This window comes from Ailuropoda melanoleuca, chromosome 11 (genome assembly GCF_002007445.2).
Source record: "Ailuropoda melanoleuca isolate Jingjing chromosome 11, ASM200744v2, whole genome shotgun sequence".
In the NCBI taxonomy this organism is placed as follows: Eukaryota; Metazoa; Chordata; class Mammalia; order Carnivora; family Ursidae; genus Ailuropoda; species Ailuropoda melanoleuca.
In genome coordinates this window covers 84315577-84328818 of record NC_048228.1, presented here as the reverse complement: position 1 = coordinate 84328818, position 13242 = coordinate 84315577, and the positions used below count along the sequence as shown (strand labels likewise).

Here is a 13242-nt window from a genome sequence, read left to right as displayed (position 1 = left end):
TGGACATTTCTTTAAAAAAATATACAAATAAATACATGAAAAGATACTCAACATCATTATTCATGAGGGAAATTCAAATTAAAACAATAATGAGATACTACTTAGGCCAAATCACAATGTTAATTTAATTATTATTATTTTTTCTTTCTGTTGATGCGTGTCCTATGGCTTCTGTATTGGAATTTCCCTTGGCCATCCGGGCAGGATATGCCTAATTGCAGGTCTCTGATGTCTCCCACCCAGGATTCGTCCCCCTATCCCCTTTCCTGTGGGACCCAGGTCTCACAAAACTATCTAACTGCCTATCAGAATATGACCCAGCAATTCCACTTGTAGATACAAACCCAAGAGAAATGAAATGTATGCCCACATGAAAATTTATACATGAATGCTCTTAGCAGCATTATTCATCATCGCCCAAAGGTAGAAACAACCCAAATGTCCATCATTGGATGAATAAATAAAATGCAGTGTATCTATACATAGAATATTATTCAGTTATAATAACAAATGAAGTATTTGATACAGGCTACAATATGTATGAATTTGACATCATGGTAAGTGAAAGAAACCCAATACACATGACCACATATTGTGTGATTTCATTTAAATGAAATGTTCAGAGCAGGCAAATCTTTAGATACAGAAAGTAGATCAGTGGTTGCCTAGGGCTGGGGGAGTTTGGGGAGAAATGAATGACTACTAATAGTGAATATATGCAACTCAGCGAATGTACTAAACACATCGCTGGATTGTTACATGTGTGAATTGTGGGACACATGAATTGTATCTCCTTAAAAAAAAAAAACAAGGGTTTCCCATGGTCCCACATCTTTAATTTTTCTAATTTTAGTGTTTCAAGCCATAGCATTGATAAATTCATATTTACTTTTGTATTAATGCAGGCCTAAAAACCATGTATATTCACAGGAAGTTGAATTTTTGCCTTCATTTTGACTGAAGCATAATTGTCATCTACATTTGTGTCTGTCTGTGAGTTCCCTCCTATATCATATTTCAAATGTTCTTTGAATGTAAGTTTCAGAACTCTGTGCACTTGACAATGTTCAGATCTCCTACTTGGCAGGTGTTCTCAGTATAGCCAAGCCTTCAAAAACTAGCAAACTCCTATCACATACAGGAAAGATTTCCCCAGATGTCAGCCTTTTAAAAAACCTTAAGTTCTTACATTGTCTCAGTTGGTCTTACTTGACTGACTTACCTATTTGATTATACCTTTATTTTAAATAATGATATAATCTTCCCTTTAGCCCAATTGTATAAATGTATATGCCATTGGATGTACCGTAACCACTTCTGAGCTTTAAAAATAGAAACAATTTGCATAAAATTATCTACGAGATTTTTTCTCATAAGAATTTGACATATGCTATCATAATAAAAACAGCATGAGAACAAAGAAAAAGGTTTGTATAGATCAGAAAACAAAACAGAAGAAAATCTCACTGGAGACTGACATCCAGCTAACAAGTCCCTTCAAGTCTGTAAATACCTCTGTCTTTTGGCTTGCCGATTCAGAATCAGTAAAACTGTGTTCAGTCACTGTGCCTTGTAACAAAATTATTTCAAGCAAAGTACCCAAAGGAGCCAGAGGAACAATAAGGTTATTCTTACACAGATTGACTATCAAACCTGAAAGAGAAGGTAAAAGTCTCTAAGTTCATACTGCAAGCACTCTTTCCACAAGCATGTGTACTCCCTGCTGTCCCCTAAATGTCCTCACTATGCATTTTTTTTTTAATTGCAGGATTGCCATTAACCTATCAGTCCCTGAAGACCCTAACTTTGGTTTTTCTGTTTACCCTCTGAGTTTTTGTGAAGACAAATTAGAGCAATATAAAACAAATGTATGTGCTTGAATTTAACCAGTTCTTTTCTATTTACACTGCTTCGAATGTCGTCCAGGTGAATTTCACCTTTTTGTGACTATTAAAATCTGCTTACTGGAAGATTTGCAACAGCTACTCCCTCTCTTTTATTTCCCACTATAGAAATGTACACGTGAACATTGCACACACACTCACACACTGACTTACATTTGGAAATTAAAATGAAATGCATTGAAAGTAGCGCCTCTCCTATATATAGTATTGCTTTTCTAACCACTAATAGAAAGTTATGCCAACATGCATTGAAGAAGTTGAAGGAATCCCTCTTCAGGTAATTTGTTTGAAAATAATACATTTGTTTCTATATATATGTATATGTATTTTTTTTTTGACATGCAGAGGATTGTTATGAATGACAGCTGAGTCAGCATCGTCACTTAACTAAAAACCACATAAACTTTAAAATGCATTAATCTGCTTGATTGGATCTCCACACATACCATAGGCTAGGTAACTGAAACAATAGAAATTTATTTCTCACAGTTCTAAAGATGGAAAGTCCCAGATCAAGGTGCAGCAGAGTTTGTTTCTGGTCAGGCCTTTCTTCCTGGCTTTCAGGTGTAAGCCTTCTCTCTGTGTCCTCACATGGCCTCTCCTTGGTGTATGAGCATGGAGCCTGATCTTCCTCTTGCTTTATCTTCTTATAAAGTGGTCAATCCTATCAGATTAGAACCCCACCTTTATGACCTCATTTAAACTTAATTATCTCTGTCCCATAACCTCTATCCCAAATACTGTCACCTTGGGGGTTAGGGTTTCAACATATGAATTTTGGGGGGACACAATTCATTACACGGTAATGTCCAAAAATGAACTTCTAGTCTTCCCACAAAAACCTAGGTGCTCACTATTCTCCACATATAAAATTAATGGCAACTTTAGCCTTCCAGTATTCTAAGGCTGAAAACTTTGATCCATTGTGATTCTGTCTCTCACACTTTGCATGCCCTCTGTGCAACTCTTATACAATCTTCCCCCAGCTCATCCTGTTCCAATTATATTGGCTATCTCGCTGTTCCTTGGATATGTAGGCAGACCATTTCCTTAAGTCACTGCACTAAGCTATTGCTTCTGCTGGAAGACATTAGCTAATATTCTTAAGTATATGCTCAAAGGAAGTTATCTAGACATAGTACTTAACAGGGCAGCTTGTAGCCGCCCATATTCATGATCTTTTCCTCCTACTTAACATTTCCTTGGGACCATGGTACTTATTGTCTTCCAGTATGCTATATAAATTTCTAATTATTGTCTCATGTTTCTCATCTTTCTCATCTAATTATCGTCTTTAAGAAGATGTCTACCCATCCAAGATATAAGTTCCATATTACTGATATACTCCAAGTGCCTAGAAGAGTGCTCAGTACATTAGAGGATGCTCATAAAATATTTGTTAAGTGAATGAAAGGTTTCTGATCAAGATGTTCTGCTAACAAAACCCAAACAATTCACTTCTAATTGAAAAGCTGCATTTATTTTCTATGTTTTATAACAAGTAACCTCACCTATAGTGGCTTAAGATAACATACATGTTACGATTGCTATGGGTGAGGAGTCTGAGCACAGTTTAGTTCCATACTCTTCTCAGGCATGCAGGGCTGGGTTGATTTCTCATTTGGAGGCTTGACTGGGGAAGGATTTGCCTCTAAGTTCATGTGGAATGGGCGCAGAGTTAATTTCCTTGCAGTGGTATGACTGAGTATTCCCATTTGTTTCTTGTTTAGTTGAAATCTGCTCTCCTGTCCTAGAGCCCACTCACAGCCATCCACCAGGCAGTCTTTTCCATAGGCAGTTCTAAATTTGGAAGTGTGCCTCTTCAAGGTCAGGAAGGATAATGTCTCTCACCTCAGAAAGCCCTAGTCCCTTTTTAATGTGGTTTCACCTTATGTTGTCAGGTCCACCCCAAATAACATCCCTTTTGATTAATTCAAAGTCAACTGATTTGGGACTTTAATTACATATGCACTATCCTTTCACTTTGTCACAAAGATAACTTAATCAAGGGAGTGACATGCCATCCCATTTGCCATTTAACAAACCTTAATCACAGGAATGACATCCCATAAGAGTTGCCACATTCTCTTAGCTAGAAAGCAGTCACAGGTACTTTGACCACTCAAGAGGGACAAATGTGTGGACATCAGGAGGCAGAAAATCATTGGGGGTCAATGTAGGGTCTGTCTGCATGCAAACTAATTGGTTTTTATAAGCCAGCTGCAAATTAATGCATTTGTTCTATGTTAAAAAATCCTTTTTTAAAATATTTATTTATTTATTTTAAAGGGTGGGGGGTATTTTAAAGAGGGAAAATCTCTAGCAGGCTCCCCGCTGAGTGCAAAGCCTAATGTAGGGCTCAACCCCAGGACCCTGAGATCATGACCTGAGCTGAAATCAAAAGTCAGATGCTTAACTGATAGCCACCCGGGCACCCCTCTATGTTAAAAATCTTAAATGTTTTTAGACACAATGTTTTACTTTGGGTTGTGTACTTGGAAATTTTAATTTATCCTTCTCTCACACCCACAGATGCACTCAACTAAGTAAAACAAAATAAAATTTAACAGTGTATGCATTAAATATATATATTAAAAAAGTTGTGGTCTTTAATTTAATTCCCCTGGTTACAAATATCCTTAGGCATCTCTAAATACGCTTATGAGTGATAATTGCTTCCTATTTTTTACCCCCCTTTTAAATTGAATTTTCTATTTGTATGAGCATTTTATCTACTGTACCCTAATTTGCTGTTGGTTATATAGTTTTTTATAAATATCTCCTTAAATTTGGTAGCTTATATTTTAATTTTATTAAACTTTTTTGTTTTTTGCTTTCAGTGTAGTCAAATTTATTAATTTTCTTCATTAGTCACTGCATTTTGCATCTTTAATTTTTTCCCCTATCCTTAGATTGGAAAGCTATTCCCATTCATTTTAATGTTTTCAAGATTTGTTTTAATACTCTTCATTTTTCTGGACCTGATTTCTTTGTGTGTTGTGAGTTACATTTTTTTTTCTTGCACATTGATGATCAATTTTTCCAGTTTCATTTACTGAAGGACTTTTATTTTTCCAGTGATCTGCAAGGGTACCTATGTCATATATCAAAATACCATATACATTTGGGACCATGTCTGGGTTTTCTATTCATTCTATTGGATCTTTTGCTTTCCCAGCACCATATTACCTTAATAACTAAATCTTTGTAATAAACGTTTATATCTGTTAGGGTAGTTTTCCAGCTATTGCTGTTATTCTTCAAAATATTTTAACTACACTTAGCAATTAAATTTTTTATATATATTTTAATACAACTTTTCAAGAGCAATAACAAAATAGCAGTATAACCTTGATGGCATATTCATCGGAGCTGTGTTGACACTATAGTTCCCTTTGGTAAAATTCTCATCTTTCTATTATTGTCTTTATACCTACAAATTTCTCAATTTATTTAGATTTCTCCATTTATTAAGGTTTTCTTTGTCTTTGAGTAAAGTTTTAATATATGCCATGCATAGAACTTGCATATCTTTTTGCTCCATTTATTCCCAGTTACACTATATATTTTGTTACTATTATAAATAATGCAGTTACCATTATGTTTCAAATTATTTATTTCTGGTTTGTTAGTCGAAATTGACTGCTATGGTTTGATCATAAGTCCAGTTCTCTTGTTAAACTTTCCCATATTTGTTGACATTTTTCATTATAAATATTCTTTTTAAGTCTAAAAAACTAATATAAATATTTTAAATTGATTGGATATTGAATTTAATCATGTCCAAATTGGGACAGCATTTTCAAAAACCATTTAAGTAACAAAAAGTAAGAGCCAAAATATCAAATGTTGAGAAAGTGTAGATCATCTGAATTTCTTAAATTTTGATGCTAAAATTTTAAATTAGTACAGCTCTTTTGGAAACATTATTCAACTATTTTTAAAAAGTTATAAACACACATCCAAGAATTCCACAATTGATTATATTCCCAAGAAAAAATTTAACATCCGAACTCAAAGGTGTGTATAAGAGGACCTATAAAAGCAGTGTTCATAATAACAATGAAAAAAAGCCCCTAAGTTCCCATTAGCTGTATGAAAAAAATTACTTTATATTCACACCATAGATTATAGAGTAGTAAAATTAATGAACCAACATGGATATACCTTAGAAACATAACGTATGGGGGAACAAAAAAGAAAAAACTTTCAGAGAGCAACATCAGTAGGATAATCATTTTCAAAATTTTACAAACAATTGTAATTTTGTAGACATGCAAAAGTAAACAAAATACAGGTGAGAGCACTTGAAAGGGAGCAAGAGAAAGAGAGACGTGAAGATAGGGAGAGAGAGAAAGGGAGAGAAAGAATGTGTGAAGATGTGACATTGTATCTACCACTTAATAACTGACCAATCAGTTGAGCTTTGTTCCATACATCACCAGTATAAGCTGACATATCTAGCTCACGGTGGCCTAGTAATGGAGAAGAACAAGCACATTTTGGTCCTATTCCCTTCTTACCAGAAGAAATTTCATCAGGACAGTAAGAATAGATTTCTAGGTAAGAATATTATTGAGCTGAATCTTTTGCCATAGCTCATGCTTTAATGATTTAGGCAGCTTAACTGGGAAGAGGTGTGCAAGATTGCTACATGGCTGTCAACAAAGAAAGCACATCTTTAACACATTATTTGTTTTTTTGTGTAATAATAGAGAAAGTCTGAGTCAACAGAGCTTGTTTGAGTTAAAGAATAAATTCATTCGATTCTGTTAACCATATAAACTGAGCGTCTTTACGTGCCTAGCGCTCTGTTCAACACCCTGAATGGAACACCGCTATTTGAACCTCTGTCCCCTTCCCTAGGAAATGACAACTCATTTGGTGACAACAAAACATCAATACATAAAACAATTTGAGTTGACCGTGAAGCTGCTTTTAATCAGCCTAACACAGCTGCTGGAAGCATCTACAGAATTAGTTTTGCTCAGCCACAAGTTCAATCCTAAAGTTAACATCATTGCCCTTGCTGATGTGGTTCTGGGCCAAGGTAGGCAAGAGGCTAACAAAATTTGTCCAATTTACTCTAAGCAATTTGATTTAACTGGCAGTTGTTACCTTTGTGTCCCATCTCCTGACGGGCAGATTTAGAGCTGTGCGATATCCAGTCAGGCTGCATGCCAGGGTGTCAGGACCCAACTGTAACTGCCCTGGCTCTCCCCACTGTAATCTCTATGAACAGCAAACGGATTAACATTTCACAGTCAAAACACAAGGCAGTGGCTAAAACTCCCAGTACTCTTTTGTGTGTGTAGAAGAAACCCTTCACTCTTTTGGACAGCAAGCTAAAAGACCTTGCTTGTGCCCCAAGCCTGGCAGGAAGCAACACATTTCTCCTTGAATTCAAAAGGATGGGTACAATTTATAAATCTAAATGATTTGTAATTTCCAATGGGTGGTGTACATAAAAAATCTAAATCTCGCGTCACCAATTGTGATGGCTGTGAAGCGGGTTACGTTTATTCAGAAGGCATTTGGCTACTAGTGCAAGCCTGAAAATGTACTTGAAATTGTTCAGATGAACTAGTGCATGGTTGGTTATTCTTTCGCTTAGATGTGTACTGCTAATTTATGTTTGTCTGTATTTGTGATAAGGGTGGATGTTTTGTTGTGTTGTGAAAGCATGTATCTTTTTTTAAGGATGTCTCTGTTCCACATGCATAGCTCACTGATGAAATGATGATAAACCCATACACGCTCTGTGGAACCATTCTTCTTTCCAAAAATTAGGATTGGCTTTCTCATCGCGTCTGACTATCGTAAGAATTTGGTCATAAAGATCTATGGACTGGGAGCATAGCTACTCAATATACAATTGTTGAGTAAATCACTGAGTAAAGATTTTTGCCACTGCATTTGCCACAGGTTTATAGCATAAACTATGAGAGCCTATTCTGGTATGTTTTTCTTTTCTGACTTTCCTGAATTTTTCTGGCTCAATCCAGAATTCATATAATTTAAAATTTTTCAATACATATATAAATATATGTACTTTTTACTGTTCTACCCATCAAATAATTGAATGTTAAAATACAAAAGACATTTCAGAAACAGTTCGTCATCAAGAATCATAGTCTGAATTTTGGTCATTATTTTCTTTATTATTTTTATGATATACATACAATCACAATCATTCAAAGACTCTTTATTTTTTTTTAAGACTTTATTTATTTATTTGAGAGAGAATGAGAGAAAGCCCGAGCAGGGGGGAGGGGCAGGGGGAGAGGGACAAGCAGACTCTTCGCTGAGCAGAGAGCCTGATTCAACCTGGGACTTGATCCTGGGACCCAAGGATCATGACCTGAGCCAAAGGCAGATACTTAACGCACTGAGCCACCCAGGCACCCTCAAAGACTCTTTACAAGTGACAGTGTATTAGTGTCCTAAGGCTTCCCACAAATTTGGTGCAGTTCTGAAGGAGACTTAAAATACAAAATCGAAGTGTCATGGGAGGCACCCTCTCTCCAAAGTCTCTGGGAGGAAATCCTTCCTTGTCTCTTCCAGCTTCTGATAGCTTCATGTGCTCCTTGGCTTACGGCAGGATAAGTCTAATCTCTACTTTTGTTTTCATATGGCTTTCTCCCCTGTGTCTCTGGATCTCAAATCTCCCTCTGTCCTTCTAAGACACTTGTCATAGGATTTAAGGCCCACCCTAAATCTGAAATGATTTCATCTCAATTACCTTAGTTTAGTTACATCTGAAAAACCATTTTTACATATAAAGTCACCTTTATGGGTTACTGGTAGACATATCTTTTGAGGGGCCAAAATTCAATCCACTACAGGCAGTAAAGACTATAAAGGGACATCTATTTTATTGGAGGAAGAGTTTTAGTTAGTAGCAAAAAAAATGGGCTATGTTAGTAAATTTAGGAAATATCTGTAGGGCAGCCAGACTATAAAGGGAAATGAGGGAAGAAACACTGTTGAGAGGGCTATAGGGGATTTACATTCTTGCAGCTCTAAGAATGAGGTGAGCCAAGAACAAGGTTCAAATTTGAACAGATGGAGGGATTCCAACAGTCATTGCATCAGGAACCATTCCTGATTATGTAAGTTACAGGAGCCTTCCTCACTTCTTGATCATGATTATATAAAGAGAAAAAGCATATACAATCAGTTGTAATTACAAGAAAAGCAACATATGGTTTAGCTATCTTAAACATGGAAGCAAATCCAGAGATGAGTTTCAGAGATATGGGTGCAACAAAATATGAGGTCACACGAGAAAGGTTTTGAATAATGAATCTGCTATGAAATTACAAAATTGATCAATCTCCCATTGATTTGGTTTATATTCATTAGAAATAAATGGAATATTTGTGGATTGAAGTTGCCTTCTTTGTCTGATGTGATAATGGACAGAAGAAAAGAAGCTAAAGGAAGATAATTAACTACATATGACAATATTGAACCTGAAAAATTGGTTACAAAGCTAGGCCATCCGATCATTTCAAGAAGACTAAGTGCTTAGAGAGGTAAGTAGACTTGCACAGCAATCTTGCACTTTCTTTGCACAACTTGATTCATTTGAGATAAGGCTAATTTTACTGAGAGACTTGTCCTTTTTAAAAGGCATTGTAACAGTCAGATATATTTGTGTATTTAAGTTTGCTGCGAGAGCTGACCCTCTCCTCCACCATTCTGACTGCCACAGTTATAAGAGTTTCTCGATGCAATGCTAGTCCCCGATTCTATTTCAGGACCTGTAGACCCTTCTCAGAGGAAGGTATTGTGAGAAAGACAAGAGTGAACTTGTTCTGAAGTACTGGACTGCAACAGAAAAATTCAAGGAGGTCTAAAAAGGGTTAGAGATTACAGCAGTGTTGTCTCTTATAGCTCAGGATATATAAAAGCTGTGGTGAAATCGGAGGTCTCGATCTTTGCACAATAACTTGCTAAACAATCATGTGATGAGTTACTACATACCCAGCCTATAGTGACTGTAAATTGTCACGATAGTCAGTTAAAGGGAGAAAACAAAAATCTTTTTTTTTTTTTTAAAGATTTTATTTATTTATTTGACAGAGATAGAGACAGCCAGCGAGAGAGGGAAACACAAGCGGGGAGTGGGAGAGGAAGAAGCAGGCTCATAGCGCCGGGATCACGCCCTGAGCCGAAGGCAGACGCTTAACCGCTGCGCCACCCAGGCGCCCCAGAAAACAAAAATCTTTGTTAAGGCTTTGATCATGGATTAAGTCATGCTCTTACAGAAGAACCAGAATTAATATTATTAGTAAATTTAAAAAGAGAGATATCAATAAACTTCTATAAACTGATTATTGCTAAAAGAACACGATATGATACAATTTATGCCATGTTAAAAGGACTCATGATAACCAAATAAAATGAGTGAAAATTCATTAAAATAAATCAGGATTAATCATGACTTTGAAGTTTTCAACAGATTAAGTAATAAACATTATTTGATTTGGGAATGTGAGTTAAATTTGCTTTTCTTTATGGGACCCTCATTAAAAGGAAAATGTATAATACTATTAATTTATTTGAGGTAGGAAATAGTTCCTTGCTGAAAATATAATCTTTAAAAAAAGTGAGAACAAAATAGGATCTTGATATCATTTTGTGTTATTAAAATAAATGCATTAATTTATTTATTCATATAATTTCATTCAAAATCTTAATTACAGGCAAGATTTGAGAATCTACTATATTGAAGATAATTGCATTAAGAACCAGGGGGAAATGGAAGTTGGAATTTGGATAAAACTTCTCCTACATGAATATTCAGGTATCTGTACTGCTCTGGACACAGAATAATTTATTATTGGCAAATGAGTAGCATGTATAGTAAGGTACATAAAAATGTGATGACTGCCTAAAGAAATAAAATAAAACATGTTGTCAGAGTAAGACACCCATGTCTATTTTTTGAAAAAAAAAAACCTTTCTTTTATATTTCTGAGAAGTAAAATGATTTCTTTCATATAATTAGCATGATACTGCTAAAACATATCAAGTGCAATACACAATGGTTGATTTCCAAATATTTATCAAAAATTACTAAGAACTCAGATGCTGTCTTAACTGCTTTTCTGTACTAACATGTTGCTGAAAAAAACTCTATGAAGTAAAGTTATTTTCCCTGTTTCATAAATGAGGTTAGTGAAACACAAAAAGAGCTCACTTGCCCAAGGTTGTACAGATAGCATGTGGAACAGCAAAAAGACGGTGACAAAGGAAAAAAAAAGAGAATACATTTGATAAAGCATAGTGAGATACAACAGAAAACAGGATTTTTTTTAAGCTCTCAGACATTCATGAAAAATCAGGTGCACTTAAATAAATTAGGTAGGTTTTTCGGTATCTTGTAGGTAGTTATGATTCTACCTGCCTTTTATTTCTAAAATGAATCCAGCCAAATCAACTAATGTAAATAATAACTAATGTAAAATTTTCATAGTAGTATCTTACCAGCTTGTATGTACCAGACAACTTGTAGAAACTGAAATAAAAATAATATTCATGGTCAGATATCTGTTAAAATATATGCTGTTCAAAACACATCAAATAAAATTATCAAAATTCTCTCAGGGCTATTTATTATAAGACATTATTTTTAAGAGTTTTAAACCATTTTCTTTTATAGTTACTGAACCTTTGCAACACTCCTATAAACAAGGCAAGTCTTTTGTATTCATTTAAAAATGATAAATCTAGACTTACAGAAGGTAAGTGCTTTCCGCAAATCACACAAAACAAAACAAAGAAAACAAACAAGGAAAGACCTAAATGCAAGATCCTTGATTCCATACTTAATCCAGAATCTTTTACACTTAATTCTTCTGAGGGAAAAATGTTTGGCTTTAGCCATGGAAGCTGCTACAGTAATTGCTTTCAGGAGGCTGCATAAACATTTGGAAAATGTATTATGTAACAAATACTATAAGAGGGATCAATGCAAGGTGTATTCTATAATGTATTCTAATTAAGGGTTTGGAAAAAAAAATTATGAGCACTAGATAATTTCCTTAGAGGGAAAGTTAAATAAAAGAGCTCAATAACGTCTGAACTATAAGTAAAAATTTTAAAAAAAAATCTACCAATGCTTCCCTAATTTAGTTAATTTTGGAAAGGTAATCCTTTATATGTGATTTATAAAATACGTATAAATTTATAAGCTTGGCAAGACACAGTACTAGAAAATATACCCACTCTCCCTCCAGAAGCTGTAATATTGCACAGAATGTTATAAAAAATGTTAAATCAAAGAAGATTTATTATTGTCTAGGACTCTGGGTCTTTAAATTTTCTAATATGCTTGTGCCTACATAATTTACCAAGCAGCTTAAAACCCAAGATTATATCTCAGATCCAATAGATGTGAATCTCTCCCCGTCCATTTGTAATGAAGAACAGATTAAAGATTTCACTAATGAAAATGATTGAGATTAATCCAGAAAAGCTGGGACAGACCTTCCCAATAAATAAGCTGGCTTTAAACACTTAATCTGATGAGGCTAGGGAGAGTTTAATTAAGATTCTATCTCAAATTCATCTAATATTCAAGAGTAAAATATCTGCTAAAACAGATTTCTCTTTAACATGATTTTTTCCCTCCTCCTTGGCTCTGACTAAAAAAATAATTTAAATTGGAATAGACAAAAATCATTCCATCAATTTTATTTTCTTTGGTAGGAATCACAGCTGTGAGTGAGTAATAAAGATAAAATTGCTCACTGACTTTTGGAAGGTCTCCCACTTGAGATTGAAGGTTAACATAGTATAAGTGTTGTATACCTGTTTTATTCTCTGGGTGACTATTCAATTCTCATAGATAAATTAAAGGCTGTAACATTTAGAGTAACAACGCTGACTGTTACTTGATGCTCAAGTTAATGATGCCAGTGGATGTCCCGTAGTAAGCAAGCAAAATAAAGGTGGTTACTATGCTTACATTCAAATACACACTACTAAGTTGGAAAGATGAGAAACAAGTCTACAAAAATAGTTAATTCTAGTTAAAAGAACAAAACTCAGATTTTTACTGGCTGAACTCTCTAGCTGCTAAATACTGTACTCTCTTCTAAACCACTAACAATTTATTTTAATCTTATGTTTATAGAGTCTATGAATGAACAATGTTGATTCATGATAACACTTTTCAAATTTGGGAATCCCAGAAATTTCCTGGGGAAAAAAGTGTGAACTTAGTGTTTGTGTCCTTTCCCTAAAACAGAGATCTAATATGTTTTCTTTTGTTGAATTTGACATTTAGATATGATGCATTCTACATTAAAGAAAATATTTATACATT

General features: G+C 34.7%; 1 pseudogene; it reads left to right on the top strand.

The window, feature by feature from the left end:
* Positions 1–13242, top strand: part of LOC100479442 — a 173227-nt pseudogene that overhangs the window by 103391 nt on the left and 56594 nt on the right.